The following is a 14,820-nucleotide window of genomic DNA, read 5'->3' on the forward strand; positions in this document are numbered from 1 at the left end:
ACTACCATCACCATTCCTGCATATGTCCTGTCTCACCAGCAGGTCAGACCCAGCAGAGGTGGTGGCACAGTGGTATACAGTTGGGAGGGAGTTGCCCTGGGAGTCCTCAACATCTACTCTGGACCCCATGAAGTCTAATGGCTTTAGGTTAAACATGGGCAAGAACATTTTCTGCTGATTACCATGTACTGGTTGCCATCAGCTCATGAATCAGTACTCCTCCATGTTGAACACCACTTGGAGGAAGCACTGAGGGTGGCAAAGGCACAGAATATGCTTTGGGTGGGGGAAATTCAATGTCCATCACCAAAAGGGCCCTCATCCTCACCAACCTTCCTGCTGCAGATGCATTTGTCCATGACCGTATCGGTAGATCTTACCACTACACAGTCCTTGTGGAGACAATGTCCCGTCTTCACATTGAGGATGCCCTCCATTGTATTGTGTGACACTACCACCGTGCTAAATGGGTAGACTTCGGACAGATCTAGCAATCCAGTCTGCAATCTCATGACCCGGCACATCCCCCACTCTACCATTACCACCAAGCCAGGAGATCAACCCTGGTTCAATGAAGAGTGCAGGAGTGCATGCCAGGAGCAACATCAGGTGTCATCTGAGGGTCCCTTTAAGAAAAGGGTGTTTTATCAAATGGCTGCAGTGATGTCATTGTGTGGGTGGAGCTGGGCTGTGATTCTGTTTTTTACTTTCGTTTTGAGCTGGAAGCTGCTTTGTGGTTCTGAGTTTTCTTTGGTTTTGTTTTCAGTTGGGGAGCTGCATTCAAACCAAGAAGGTGTATTTTGGTGTCTCTGCATGCAAAAGAATGTCTCCAGACCACGTGATAACTTCACAGTAATACCTGTTTCTGTAAGGAATGCAAATCCATTGTTTTCTAGGAAAAAAGAGTGTTTGGCTTATGGATGTTGTTAGGAAGGTTATTAAGGGTTACCTATAGAGTACTGTATCTTTGGGGGGGGGGGGGGTATTTGTGTTGGTAATTGATAGTTAGATGTTTACTGTGTTTTTATAAAATGTTAACTGGATTCATAGAATAAACATTATTTTTGTTTAAAAATACTTAAGATCTCTGTTGCATCACACCTGGGAAGTGGGCCCTTGTGCTCCTCATAACCAAAATCGATTAAAAGTTGTGGGTCAGGTGAACTCCATGATATATTCTCTAAACCCTGGCCCATAATAAATCGTACCGAAAGATGAGATTTCAACCTGGTGAAGCTACAACATGGGACTACTTGTGTGCCAAACAGCATAAGCAGAAAGTAATAGACCGAGTTAAGCAATTCCACAATGATTGCAATAGATCTAAACGCTGCAGTCCTGCCACATCCATCCGTGAATGGTGGTGGACAATTAAATAACTCACTGGAGGAGGAGGCTCCACAAATGCCCTCAATGATGGAGGAGCTCAGCACATCTGTGCAAATGACGAGGCCGAGGCATTCGCAACAATCTTCAGCCAGAAGTGCCGAGTGGATGATCTATCTTTGTCTCCTCCGGAGGCCCCCACTTCACAGATGTCCGACTTTGACCAATACGATTCACTCCATGTGATATTAAGAAACGGCTGAAGGTACTGGACACTATAAAGGCTATGGGCCATGACAATATTCCGGCAATAGTACTGAAGACTTGTGCTCCAGAACTTGCTACACTCCTAGCCAAGCTGTTCCAGTGCAGCTACCCCACTGGCATCTACCCGACAATGTGTAAAATTGCCCAGGTGTGTCCTGTGCACAAGAAACAGCACAAATCCAACCCAGCCAATTATCGCCATATCAGTCTACTCTTCCATCATCAGCAAAGTGATGGAAGGAGTAATGCTATCAAGCGGCACTTACTCAGCGATAACCTGCTCATGGACGCTCAGTCTGGATTCCACCAGGGTCACTCAGCCCCTGACCTCATTACAGCCTTGGTTCAAAAATGGGCAAAAGAGCTGAATTCCAGAGGTAAGGTGAGAGTAACTGCCCTTGATATCAAGGCAGCATTTGACCAAGTATTGCAGAAAGGAGCCAGTACTGAAGAATTGTACTCCAGAACTTGCCGCACCCGTAGCTAAGCTGTTCCAGTACCGCTACAATACCGGCACCTACGTGAAAATTGCCCAGGTATGTCCCGTACACAAGAAACATGACAAATCCAACCCAGCCAATTACCGCTCTCTGTCTACTCTCCATCATTAGCAAAGTGATGAAACAGGTCATCAACAGTTCTATCAAGCGGGGCAATAACCAGATCACAGATGCTCGGTTTGAGTTCCACCAGTGTCACTCAGCTCCTGACCTCATTACAGCCTTGGTTCAAACATGGACAAAACAGCTGAATGCCAGAGGTGAGAGTGACTGCCCTTGACATGAAGTCAGCATTTGACCGAGTGTAGCATCAAGGAGTTCTAGCAAAATTGGAGTCAGTGGTAATCAGGGGAAAAACAATCCGCTGGTTGGAGTCATACGTGGCACAAAGGAAAAGGGTTGTGGTTGTTGGAGGTCAATCATCTCAGCTCCAGGACATCACTGCAGGAGTTCCTCGGGGTAGTGTCCTCGGCTCAACCATCTTCCCTCTCCATGCCCCCCCTCTCCGCACGGGCGTGCCGCCTTTCCCTCTCCCAGATGGGAAGGGTGGAGCAGCGCATGCCCGCTCTGCCCCTCTCGCCGCACTGAATGTCCCCTGTTTATAGTCTTGATTGTGCTCGAGGTACTTAATTAAACACTGCCCTTCAGCTGTGTATCCTAACAATATAATTTAATGTAATGATGCACAGCGCGGACTTTATTAGAATCACAAAAGGTATTTATTAATAAGAAAAACTGTACAGAGATCAGCCCACCGGCTGTCCCAATACTCCATGTCTTCTGCCTAAGAGGACTCCACCCCCTGGCGTGATGATCCAATCTCGTCCCAATTGGTCCCTCAAGTCATAGAATCATAGAAGTTTACAGCATGGAAACAGGCCCTTCGGCCCAACCAGTCCATGCCGCCCAGTTTTTACCATTAAGCTAGTCCCAGTTGCCCGCACTTGGCCCATAACCCTCTATACCCATCTTACCCATGTAACTATCTAAATGCTTTTTAAAAGACACAATTGTACCCGCCTCTACTACTACCTCTGGCAGCCCATTCCAGACACTCACTACCCTCTGAGTGAAGAAATTGCCCCTCTGGGCCCTTCTGAAACTCTCCCCTCTCACCTTAAACCTATGCCCTCTAGTTTTAGACTCCCCAACCTTTTTGGAAAAGATGTTGACTATCTGCCTTACCTATGCCCCTCATTATTTTATAGACCTCTATAAGATCACCCCTAAGCCTCCTACGCTCCAGGGAAAAAAGTCCCAGTCTATCCAGCCTCTCCTTATAACTCAAACCATCAAGTCCCGGCAACATCCTCGTAAATCTTTTCTGCACTCTTTCCAGTTTAATAATATCCTTTCTATAATAGGGTGACCAGAACTGCACACAGTATTCCAAGTGTGGCCGTACCAATGTCTTGTACAACTTCAACAAGACGTCCCAACTCCTGTATTTAATGTTCTGACCAATGAAACCAAGCATGCCGAATGCCTTCTTCACCACCCTGACCATCTGCGACTCCACCTTCAAGGAGCTATGAACCTGTACTCCTAGATCTTTTTGTTCTATAACTCTCCCCAACGCCATACCATTAACTGAGTAGGTCCTGGCCTGATTCGATCTGCCAAAATGCATCACCTCACATTTATCTAAATTAAACTCCATCTGCCATTCGTCGGCCCACTGGCCTAATTGATCAAGATCCCGTTGCAATCCTAGATAACCACCTTCACTATCCACTGTGCCACCAATCTTGGTGTCATCTGCAAACTTACTAACCATGCCTCCTAAATTCTCATCCAAATCATTAATATAAATCACAAATAACAGTGGACCCAGCACCGATCCCTGAGGCACGTCACAGGCCTCCAGTTTGAAAAACAACCCTCCACAACAACCCTCTGTCTTCTGTCGTCCAGCCAATTTTGAATCCAATTGGCAACCTCACCCTGGATCCCGTGAGCTTTAACCTTCTGCAACAACCTACCATGCGGTACCTTGTCAAAGGCAGGTGACCCTCTGTTGCCCTAAAGGGACAATCACCTTAAATCAGACATGCCATGAATAATGAGTGGTGTGCTACCAGGATCAGTGCTGGGGTGTCAACTATTTACAATTTCTATCAATGACTTGGATGAAGGGACTGAATTATTGGTGCTAAATTTGCTGATGACACAAAAGTAGTTAGGAAAGTAAGTTGTAGAAAGTCTGCAAAAGGAATATTGTGGGAAAATGTGAACTTTTATAGGAACAATAGAAAAACAACATATTAAAATGGAGAGATTGCAGAGCTGTGCGGTACAGAGGGATCTGGGTGTCCTGGTGCATGAATCCTAAAAGATTTGTATGCAGATTTTAAAAGATTAATTTAAGGGATGTGGGTAATGCTGGCTAGGCCAGCATTTATTGCCCGTCCCTAGTTGTCCTTGAGAATGTGGTGGTGAACTGCAGTACCTGAGGTGTGAGGGAGGGCGTTCCAGCATTTTGACCCGGCAATAGTGAAGGAGCGGCGACCTATTTCCAATCCAGGGTTGGATCCGATGGGCTGAAGGACGTCTTTCTGTGCTGTAAATGATGATGTGGAGATGCCGGCGTTGGACTGGGGTGAGCACAGTATGAAGTCTTACAACACCAGGTTAAAGTCCAACAGGTTTGTTTCGATGTCACTAGCTTTCGGAGCGCTGTTCCTTCCTCAGGTGAATTAAGAGTTATGTTCCAGAAACACATATATAGACAGATTCAAAGACGCCAAACAATGCTTGGAATGCGACCATTAGCAGGTGATTAAATCTTTACAGATCCAGAGATGGGGTAACTCCAGGTTAAAGAGGTGTGAATTGTGTCAAGCCAGGACAGTTGGTAGGATTTCGCAGGCCAGATGGTGGGGGATGAATGTAATGCGACATGAATCCCAGGTCCCGGTTGAGGCCGCACTCATGTGTGTGGAACTTGGCTATAAGTTTCTGCTCGGCGATTCTGCGTTGGCGCGCGTCCTGAAGGCCGCCTTGGAGAACGCTTACCCGGAGATCAGAGGCTGAATGCCCTTGACTGCTGAAGTGTTCTCCAACTGGAAGGGAACATTCCTGCCTGGTGATTGTTGCGCGATGTCCGTTCATTCGTTGTCGCAGCGTCTGCATGGTCTCGCCAATGTATTTCCTGCAGCGTATGTCCCGAAGCGTGGTACATTGACATGTTTGAATCAAGGCTGTAGTGAGGTCAGGAGCTGAGTGACCCTGGCGGAACATAAACTGAGCATTTGTGAGCAGGTTGTTGCTGACGTGCTGCTTGATAGTGCTGTTGATGACCCCTTCCATTGTTTTACTGATGATTGAGAGGAGACTGATGGGGTGGTAATTAACCGGGTTGATGTTTGGACTCAACAGGTTATGCCCGGGCGATTCTCCACATCGCCAGATAAATGCCAATTTTGTAGCTGTACTGGAACAACTTGCCGTACTCCTAGTGAAGTTCTGGAGCACAAATCTCCAGTACAGTTGCTGGAATATTGTCAGGGTCCACAACCTTGACAGTATTCAGTGCCTTCAGCCCTTTCGTGGTGATATCACATAGTGTGAATCGAATTGGCTGGGGCCCTCCGGTGGAGGCTGAGATGGATCATTCACTCAGCACATCAGGCTGAAGATTGTTGTGAATGCTTCAAGTCTTTTGCCCAGATATGCCAAACTCCTCCATAGTTGAGGATCGGGATATTTGTCGAGCCTCTTTCTCCAGTGAGTTGTTTAATTGTCCACCACCACTCGAGGCTGGATCTGACAGGACTGCAGGTCTGAGATCTGATCCTTTTGTTGTGGAATTGCTTAGCTCTGTCTATTACTATGCTACTTAGCATACAAGTAGTGCTCTGTTGTAGCTTCACCACGTTGACACCGAATTTTTCGGCAAACCTGATGCTGCGCCTGCCAGAGCCTCCTGCACTTTTCATTGAACCAAGGTTGACCCCCTGGCTTGGTGGTAATGGTAGAGTGGAGGATAAACTGGGCTATGATTTTACAGATGGTAGTTGAGTTCAATTCCGCTGCTGACGACCCACAGCACCACATGGATAGCCAGTCTTGAGTTTCTAGATCTTTTCAATTCAACTTTTCAATTCAACATCTTGCCCATACACTCTCCTCCTCCTCCTCCTCCTCCTCCCCCCCCCCCCCCCCCCCCCCCCCCCCCCCCCCCTTCGCGCCAACTCTCTTTTCCTGCCGTCCACCGTCAGTGGAGTAGTGGGAAATTTTGAGTTGCAGGAGCTCTTAAGAAAATGTGTTGCTATATAATTTCTCAATATTCTGTTACGTTGTTCCCCTATGTATTAATCATTTGAATCCCCAGACATCAGTACAACAATGCTTTTTTTAGTGAAAGATATCAGTGCGGTTGGCACTTTATTTCAAACCATGAATCATTAGTCTTTTGGTAGCACGGCGGTTACTTCACAGTTCCACGATTCCCGGATTGGTTTACTGTCTGTGGAGTCTGCACGTTCTCCGTGTCAGCGTGGGATTCCTCCGGGTGCTCCGGTTTCCTCCCACAAATCCCGAAAGTCGTCCGTTTGGTAATTTGGACATTCTGAATTCTCCCGAACAGGCGTTGGAATGTGGTGACTAGGGGCTTTTCACCGTAACTTCATTGCAGTGTTAATGTAAGCTTGCTTGTGACAATAAAGATCATTATTATTTTGCATAGCTGAAAATTCATTGTGCAACAGTTTAATTAAGTAATTTAAGCCTATTAAAAACATGAGTGATAGAGCTTTGCCAGCAAGATATGGAACAAAACTGAGTAAATAGAGCTAAGACACAGCCATAATGGCAGAACCAGCTCAAGAGCCTGAATAGCCTATTTTTGTTCCTGTGTTCCTATCCATTATTAATTAATGGGCCTTGACACATGTATACAAGCATTCGTATGTTAAGCTCTTTCTCCAGTCAATTCAAACTAGACCAGATCTCGAAGGGATTGAGGAGTCAGCTAAATTAATGGCTCACATAATACCTCTTCAATTTTCTACTGCATTTGAGGTTAAATGTTATCAGGTCCAGCAAGCTGATCAATTTTCAGTGCCTCAAAATACGCTAAGGCCATTTATTCATTTACAATTAAGGAGAAGGAGACAGTATATAGAGTATTTGTACCTACCACTGTATCATCTTCAATAGTGAAAATGAATACAAAACAATATATTTACATTTCCGCCATATCCCACTCCTCAATCCTCACCACCATACTAAACCTTTCAAAGGACCTATCTGGCTCTACTGGCGACCAGCAGAACTTATAAAGTTTTACCATGGGAATGCCACCTGATCAGTTTTTTCAATGTATTTTTGCCATTCAATTATGGCTTTCGTGAACTTCAGCTGTATCTGATACCTATATTTGCAATCTTACCAATGTTTTATATTTTGTGAAATATTTATTTTTGAAACTACTTTCTGACTAATTGTGTAAACAACTTTATTTTTCTTCTCTAACGTATTTCCATCAACCAGCACACACCAATCTCCATTTCTGAAACCTTTCTGTACACCTGAACATTGACCCATTCTTACAGGAGGCACAGCAAGTTGTCTGCAGCAATAGGGGTGATATGAATTGAGGGGTTATGGCATGGAATGTTTCCACCAGAAGCAGTGGCAGGAATAGACTCCATCATACGTTTTATATCTGAAAGTAAAAACATTAGCGACGTATGGGAAATAGGACGACGTCTTTTCTGAGTGCTGTGCAGTGACGCTGATCGACCAAATAGCTTCCTTCTACAGTTCCATTACTTCCCAACGTGTTGAGTAAGGAAGACATTTTTGCCTACACCCTCAACTATCTTTTTCCTGCCATTCTATCCATTGCAAAAGGTAATGCCCTAATTTGGACCAATTATCACTTTCATGATATATATTGCTAATTTTGGGGATTATAGTTATGCTTCAAATAGGGTAAGTGAAGTGATTGACAAAATGTCTGGGGCCTAAAGAAATGTCTATAAAGTATTGGGTTGGAAAGTCTAAATAAGTCACAGCCATGATGTTGAGATTGCATAATAGAGTCCACTGCCTTGATTCATTCCTGCTTGCGAGAGAGCAAAGAAAGCAGGGAGATTGATTGAAAAGCAGAATACAGTGTTCTTTCTGAGAAAATGCGGGATTAAAATGGACTGACTTGGTCTTTCATCGGTGCTAGGAAGAGGGTTATCCTGCAGAATGGTCTCCCCTCTCCCAGTGAGTCACTGGTGCACTTGGTACAGGACATCCTACTCTGATGTCACCTGCCCCTGGAACACTGCCAGTAACCAACTACCTGCTGTCAGGATCGGAGGAGAGCGAGGATGGGGGGGGGTGAAGGAGGGGGAGGATGGTGGGGTGAATAAGGGGGGTAGGATGGGGGGGGGTGAAGGAGGGGGGTAAGATGGGGGGTGAAGGAGGGGGGTAGGATGGGGGGGGTGAAGGAGGGGGGAGGATGGTGGGGTGCAGGAGGGGGATAGGATAGGGGTGGTGAAGGAGGGGGGAGTGATGGAGGGGGATAGGATGGGGGGTGAAGGAGGGGGGTAGGATGGGGGGGTGAAGGAGGGGGGTAGGATGGGGGGTGAAGGAGAGTGGTAGGAAAGGGGGTAGGATGGGGGGGTGAAGGAGGGGGGTAGGATGGGGGGGTGAAGGAGGGGGGTAGGATGGGGGGGTGAAGGAGAGTGGTAGGATGGGGGGGTGAAGGAGGGGGGTAGGATGGGGGGCGAAGGAGGGGGGTGAAGGAGAGTGGTAGGATGGGGGGGTGAAGGAGGGGGGTAGGATGGGGGTGAAGGAGGGGGGTAGGATGGGGGGGTGAAGGAGGGGGGTAGGATGGGGGGGTGAAGGAGGGGGGTAGGGTGGGGGGGTGAAGGAGGGGCGTAGGGTGGGGGAGTGAAGGAGGGGGGTAGTGTGAGGGGGTGAAGGGGGGGTGAAGGAGGGGGATAGGATGGAGGGGGGTGAAGGAGAGTGGTAGGATGGGGGGGTGAAGGAGAGTGGTAGGATGGGGGGGTGAAGGAGGGGGGTAGGGTGGGGAGTGAAGGAGGGGGGTGGGGGAGTGAAGGAGGGGGGTAGGGTGGGGGAGTGAAGGAGGGGGTGGGCGGGGTGAAGGAGGGGAATAGGATTGGGGGGTGTGAAGGAGGGGGGTAGGATGGGGGGGGTGAAGGAGGGGGTTAGGATGGGGGTGTGTGAAGGAGAGTGGTAGGATTGGGGGGTGAAGGAGGGTGGTAGGGTGGGGTAGTGTGGGGGGGTGAAGGAGGGGGGTAGGATGGGGGGGTGAAGGAGGGGGGTAGGATGGGGGGGTGAAGGAGAGTGGTAGGATGGGGGGGTGAAGGAGGGGGGTAGGATGGGGGGGTGAAGGAGAGTGGTAGGATGGGGGGGATGAAGGAGGGGGGTAGGATGGGGGTTGAAGGAGGGGGATACGATGGGGGGTGAAGGAGGGGGGTAGGATGGGGGTGTGTGAAAGAGAGTGGTAGGATGGGGGTGTGTGAAGGAGAGTGGTAGGATGGGGGTGTGTGAAGGAGAGTGGTAGGATTGGGGGGTGAAGGAGGGTGGTAGGGTGGGGTAGTGTGGGGGGATGAAGGAGGGGGGTAGGGTGGGGAGGTGAAGGAGGGGGGTAGGGTGGGGGGGTGAAGGAGGGGGGTAGGGTGGGGGTTGAAGGAGGGGGATAGGATGGGGTGAACGAGAGTGGTAGGATGGGGGGGTGAAGGAAGGGGTAGGATGGGGGGTGAAGGAGGGGGTAGGATGGGGGGGTGAAGGAGAGTGGTAGGATGGGGAGGTGAAGGTGGGGGGTAGGATGGGGGTTGAAGGAGGGGCGTAGGATGGGGGGTGAAGGAGGGTGTAGGATGGGGGGATGAAGGAGGGGGGTAGGATGGAGGGGGCGAAGGAGGGGGGTAGGGTGGGGAGGTGAAGGAGGGGGGTAGGTTGGGGGGGTTGAAGGAGGGGTGTAGGGTGGGGGGTGAAGGAGAGTGGTAGGATGGGAGGTGAAGGAAGGGGGTAGGATGGGGGAGAGAAGGAGGGGGTAGGATGAGGTAGAGAAGGAGGGGGTAGGATGGGGGGTGAAGGAAGGGGGTAGGATGGAGGGGTGAAGGAGGGGGTAGGATGGGGGGTGAAGGAAGGGGGTAGGATGGGGGGGTGAAGGAGGGGGTAGGATGGGGGGTGAAGAGGGGGGTAGGATGGGGGGATGAAGGAGGGGGGTAGGATGGAGGGGGCGAAGGAGGGGGTAGGGTGGGGAGGTGAAGGAGGGGGGTAGGGTGGGGGGTGTGAAGGAGGGGGTGGATGGGGGAGAGAAGGAGGGGGTAGGATGGGGAGTGAAGGAGAGTGGTAGGATGGGGGTGAAGGAGGGGGGTTGAAGGAGGGGGGCAGGATGGGGGGTGAAGGAGTTGGGTAGGATGGGGGGGTGAAGGAGGAGGATAGGATGGGGGGCGTGAAGGAGAGTGGTAGGATGGGGGGTGAAGGAGGGGGTAGGGTGGGGGGCTGAAGGAGGGGGGTAGGGTGGGGGGGTGAAGGAGGGGGGTAGGGTGGGGGAGAGATGGAGGGTGTAGGATGGAGGGTGAAGGAGAGTGGTAGGATGGGCGGGTGAAGGAGGTGGGTAGGATGGGGGGGTGAAGGAGGTGGGTAGGATGGGGGGGTGAAGGAGGTGGGTAGGATGGGGGGGGTGAAGGAGGGGGTAGGATAGGGGGGTGAAGGAGTGGGGTAGGATGGGGGGTGAAGAGGGGGGTAGGATGGAGGGGGCGAAGTAGGGGGGTAGGGTGGAGAGGTGAAGGAGGGGGGTAGGGTGGGGGGTGTGAAGGAGGGGGTGGGGGGTGAAGGATTAGGGGGGTGGGGGGTGAAGGATTAGGGGGGTGGATGGGGGAGAGAAGGAGGGGGTAGGATGGGGAGTGAAGGAGAGTGGTAGGATGGGGGTGAAGGAGGGGGGTAGGATGGGGGGGTGAAGGAGGGGGTAGGATGGGGGGGTGAAGGAGTGGGGTAGGATGCGGTCGGTGAAGGAGGGTGGGGGTGAAGGAGGGGGTAGGATGGGGGGGGTGAAGGATTACGGGGGATGGAAGGGGAGGATGGGCAGTGAAGGGGGGGTAAAGGATTACGGGGGAGGATGGGCAGTGAAGGAGGGGGAGGATGGGGCGGTGAAGGAGGGAGGGAGGATGCGGGGGGTGAAGGAGGGGGGAGGATGGGGGGTGAAGGAAGGGGATAGGATGGAGGGGTGAAGGAGGGGGTAGGATGGGGGGTGAAGGAAGGGAGTAGGATGGGGGGGCTGAAGAGGGGGGTAGGATGGGGGTAGGATGGAGTGGGGTAGGGTGGGGAGGTGAAGGAGGGGGGTAGGGTGGGGGGTGTGAAGGAGGGGGTGGGGGGTGAAGGATTAGGGGGGTGGATGGGGGAGAGAAGGAGGGGGTAGGATGGGGAGTGAAGGAGAGTGGTAGGATGGGGGTGAAGGAGGGGGGTAGGATGGGGGTTGAAGGAGGGGGGCAGGATGGGGGGGTGAAGGAGTTGGGTAGGATGGGGGGTGAAGGAGGGGGTAGGATGGGGGGGGTGAAGGAGTGGGGTAGGATGCGGGCGGTGAAGGAGGGTGGGGGTGAAGGAGGGTGCAGGCTGGGGGGGTGAAGGATTACGGGGGATGGAAGGGGAGGATGGGCAGTGAAGGGGGGGTAAAGGATTACGGGGGAGGGTGGGCAGTGAAGGAGGGGGGGAGGATGGGGCGGTGAGGGAGGGAGGATGCGGGGGGTGAAGGAGGGGGTAGGATGGGGGGGTGAAGGAGGTGGGTAGGATGGGGGGGTGAAGGAGGTGGGTAGGATGGGGGGGTGTAGGAGGGGGTGGGATGGGGGGGTTGAAGGAGTGGGGTAGGATGCGGTGATGAAGGAGGGTGGCAGGATGGGGGGTGAAGGATTAGGGGAAATGGAGGGGGGATTGGGGGTGATGGAGGGGGGAGGATTGGGGGTGAAGGAGGGGGGAGGATTGGGGGTGGAGGATGGGGGGGTGAAGGAGGGGGCAGGATGGGGGGGGTGAAGGATGGGGGGTGAAGGAGAGGGGAATATGGGGGATGAAGGAGGGGGGGTAGGGTGGGGGAGAGATGGAGGGGGTAGGATGGAGGGTGAAGGAGAGTGGTAGGATGGGCGGGTGAAGGAGGTGGGTAGGATGGGGGGGTGAAGGAGGTGGGTAGGATGGGGGGGGTGAAGGAGGTGGGTAGGATGGGGGGGGTGAAGGAGGGGGTAGGATGGGGGGGTGAAGGAGTGGGGTAGGATGCGGGCGGTGAAGGAGGGTGGGGGTGAAGGAGGGGGTAGGATGGGGGGGTGAAGAGGGGGGTAGGATGGGGGTAGGATGGAGGGGGCGAAGGAGGGGGGTAAGGTGGAGAGGTGAAGGAGGGGGTAGGATGGGGGGTGAAGGAAGGGGGTAGGATGGGGGGTGAAGAGGGGGGTAGGATGGGGGTAGGATGGAGGGGGCGAAGTAGGGGGGTAGGGTGGAGAGGTGAAGGAGGGGGGTAGGGTGGGGGGTGTGAAGGAGGGGGTGGGGGGGTGAAGGATTAGGGGGGTGGATGGGGGAGAGAAGGAGGGGGTAGGATGGGGAGTGAAGGAGAGTGGTAGGATGGGGGTGAAGGAGGGGGGTAGGATGGGGGGGTGAAGGAGGGGGTAGGATGGGGGGGTGAAGGAGTGGGGTAGGATGCGGTCGGTGAAGGAGGGTGGGGGTGAAGGAGGGGGTAGGATGGGGGGGTGAAGGATTACGGGGGATGGAAGGGGAGGATGGGCAGTGAAGGGGGGGTAAAGGATTACGGGGAAGGATGGGCAGTGAAGGAGGGGGAGGATGGGGCGGTGAAGGAGGGAGGGAGGATGCGGGGGGTGAAGGAGGGGGGAGGATGGGGGGTGAAGGAAGGGGGTAGGATGGGGGGTCAAGGAAGGGGGTAGGATGGGGGGGCTGAAGAGGGGGGTAGGATGGGGGTAGGATGGAGGGGGCGAAGGAGGGGGGTAGGGTGGGGAGGTGAAGGAGGGGGGTAGGGTGGGGGTGTGAAGGAGGGGGTGGGGGGTGAAGGATTAGGGGGGTGGATGGGGGAGAGAAGGAGGGGGTAGGATGGGGAGTGAAGGAGAGTGGTAGGATGGGGGTGAAGGAGGGGGGTAGGATGGGGGGTGAAGGAGGGGGTAGGATGGGGGGGTGAAGGAGTGGGGTAGGATGCGGTCGGTGAAGGAGGGTGGGGGTGAAGGAGGGGGTAGGATGGGGGGGTGAAGGATTACGGGGGATGGAAGGGGAGGATGGGCAGTGAAGGGGGGGTAAAGGATTACGGGGAAGGATGGGCAGTGAAGGAGGGGGAGGATGGGGCGGTGAAGGAGGGAGGGAGGATGCGGGGGGTGAAGGAGGGGGGAGGATGGGGGGTGAAGGAAGGGGGTAGGATGGAGGGGTGAAGGAGGGGGTAGGATGGGGGGTGAAGGAAGGGGGTAGGATGGGGGGGCTGAAGAGGGGGGTAGGATGGGGGTAGGATGGAGGGGGCGAAGGAGGGGGGTAGGGTGGGGAGGTGAAGGAGGGGGGTAGGGTGGGGGGTGTGAAGGAGGGGGTGGGGGGTGAAGGATTAGGGGGGTGGATGGGGGAGAGAAGGAGGGGGTAGGATGGGGAGTGAAGGAGAGTGGTAGGATGGGGGTGAAGGAGGGGGGTAGGATGGGGGTTGAAGGAGGGGGGCAGGATGGGGGGGTGAAGGAGTTGGGTAGGATGGGGGGGTGAAGGAGGAGGATAGGATGGGGGGGGTGAAGGAGAGTGGTAGGATGGGGGGGTGAAGGAGGGGGTAGGATGGGGGGGGTGAAGGAGTGGGGTAGGATGCGGGCGGTGAAGGAGGGTGGGGGTGAAGGAGGGGGTAGGATGGGGGGGTGAAGGATTACGGGGGATGGAAGGGGAGGATGGGCAGTGAAGGGGGGTAAAGGATTACGGGGGAGGATGGGCAGTGAAGGAGGGGGGGAGGATGGGGCGGTGAGGGAGGGAGGATGCGGGGGGTGAAGGAGGGGGGAGGATGAGGTGGGTAGGATGGGGGGGTGAAGGAGGTGGGTAGGATGGGGGGGTGAAGGAGGTGGGTAGGATGGGGGGGTGAAGGAGGTGGGTAGGATGGGGGGGTGTAGGAGGGGGTGGGATGGGGGGGTTGAAGGAGTGGGGTAGGATGCGGTGGTGAAGGAGGATGGCAGGATGGGGGGGTGAAGGATTAGGGGAAATGGAGGGGGGATTGGGGGTGAAGGAGGAGGGAGGATTGGGGGTGAAGGAGGGGGGAGGATGGGGGGGTGAAGGAGGGGGGAGGATGGGGGGGTGAAGGAGGGGGAGGATGGGGGGGTGAAGGAGGGGGGAGGATGGGGGGGTGAAGGAGGGGGAAGATGGGGGGTTAAGGAGGGAGGTAGGACGGGGGGGTGAAGGAGGGGGGAGGATGCGGGGGTGAAGGAGGGGGAGGATGGCAGGGTGAAGGAAGGAGGGGGAGGATGGGGGGGTGAAGGAGGGGTGGGAGGATGGGGGGGTGAAGATGGTGGCGGGTGAAGGAGGGGGGAGATGGGGGGTGAAGGAGGGGGAGGATGGGGGGGTGAAGGAGTGGGGAATATGGGGGGGTGAAGGAGGGGGGGAGGATGGGGGGGCTGAATGAGCGGGGAATATGGGGGGGTGAAGGAGGCGGGGAGAATGTCACCTTGGGGGGGGGGAGAAGGATGCGGGGGTGAAGGAGGGAGGAATATGGGGGGGTGAAGGAGGGGGGAATATGGGGGGGGAGGATGGGGGGGTGAAG

At 54.1% G+C, this 14,820-nt stretch overlaps 1 protein-coding gene across 10 annotated transcripts in view; it reads left to right on the top strand.

Moving 5' to 3' along the window:
- Positions 1–14,820, top strand: part of LOC140395308 (uncharacterized) — a 242,710-nt gene that overhangs the window by 9,418 nt on the left and 218,472 nt on the right. Inside the window, exon 1 of one of the 10 annotated variants that reach the window (XM_072482920.1) lies at positions 784–867. The exons of the other annotated variants lie outside the window; for them this stretch is intronic. The gene's annotated coding sequence lies outside the window, so the exon portion shown is untranslated. Of the gene's footprint in view, positions 1–783; positions 868–14,820 lie in introns of those variants that run through there. 10 annotated transcript variants of the gene reach the window in all.

Source organism: Scyliorhinus torazame, chromosome 18, assembly GCF_047496885.1.
Source record: "Scyliorhinus torazame isolate Kashiwa2021f chromosome 18, sScyTor2.1, whole genome shotgun sequence".
Taxonomy (NCBI): domain Eukaryota; kingdom Metazoa; phylum Chordata; class Chondrichthyes; order Carcharhiniformes; family Scyliorhinidae; genus Scyliorhinus; species Scyliorhinus torazame.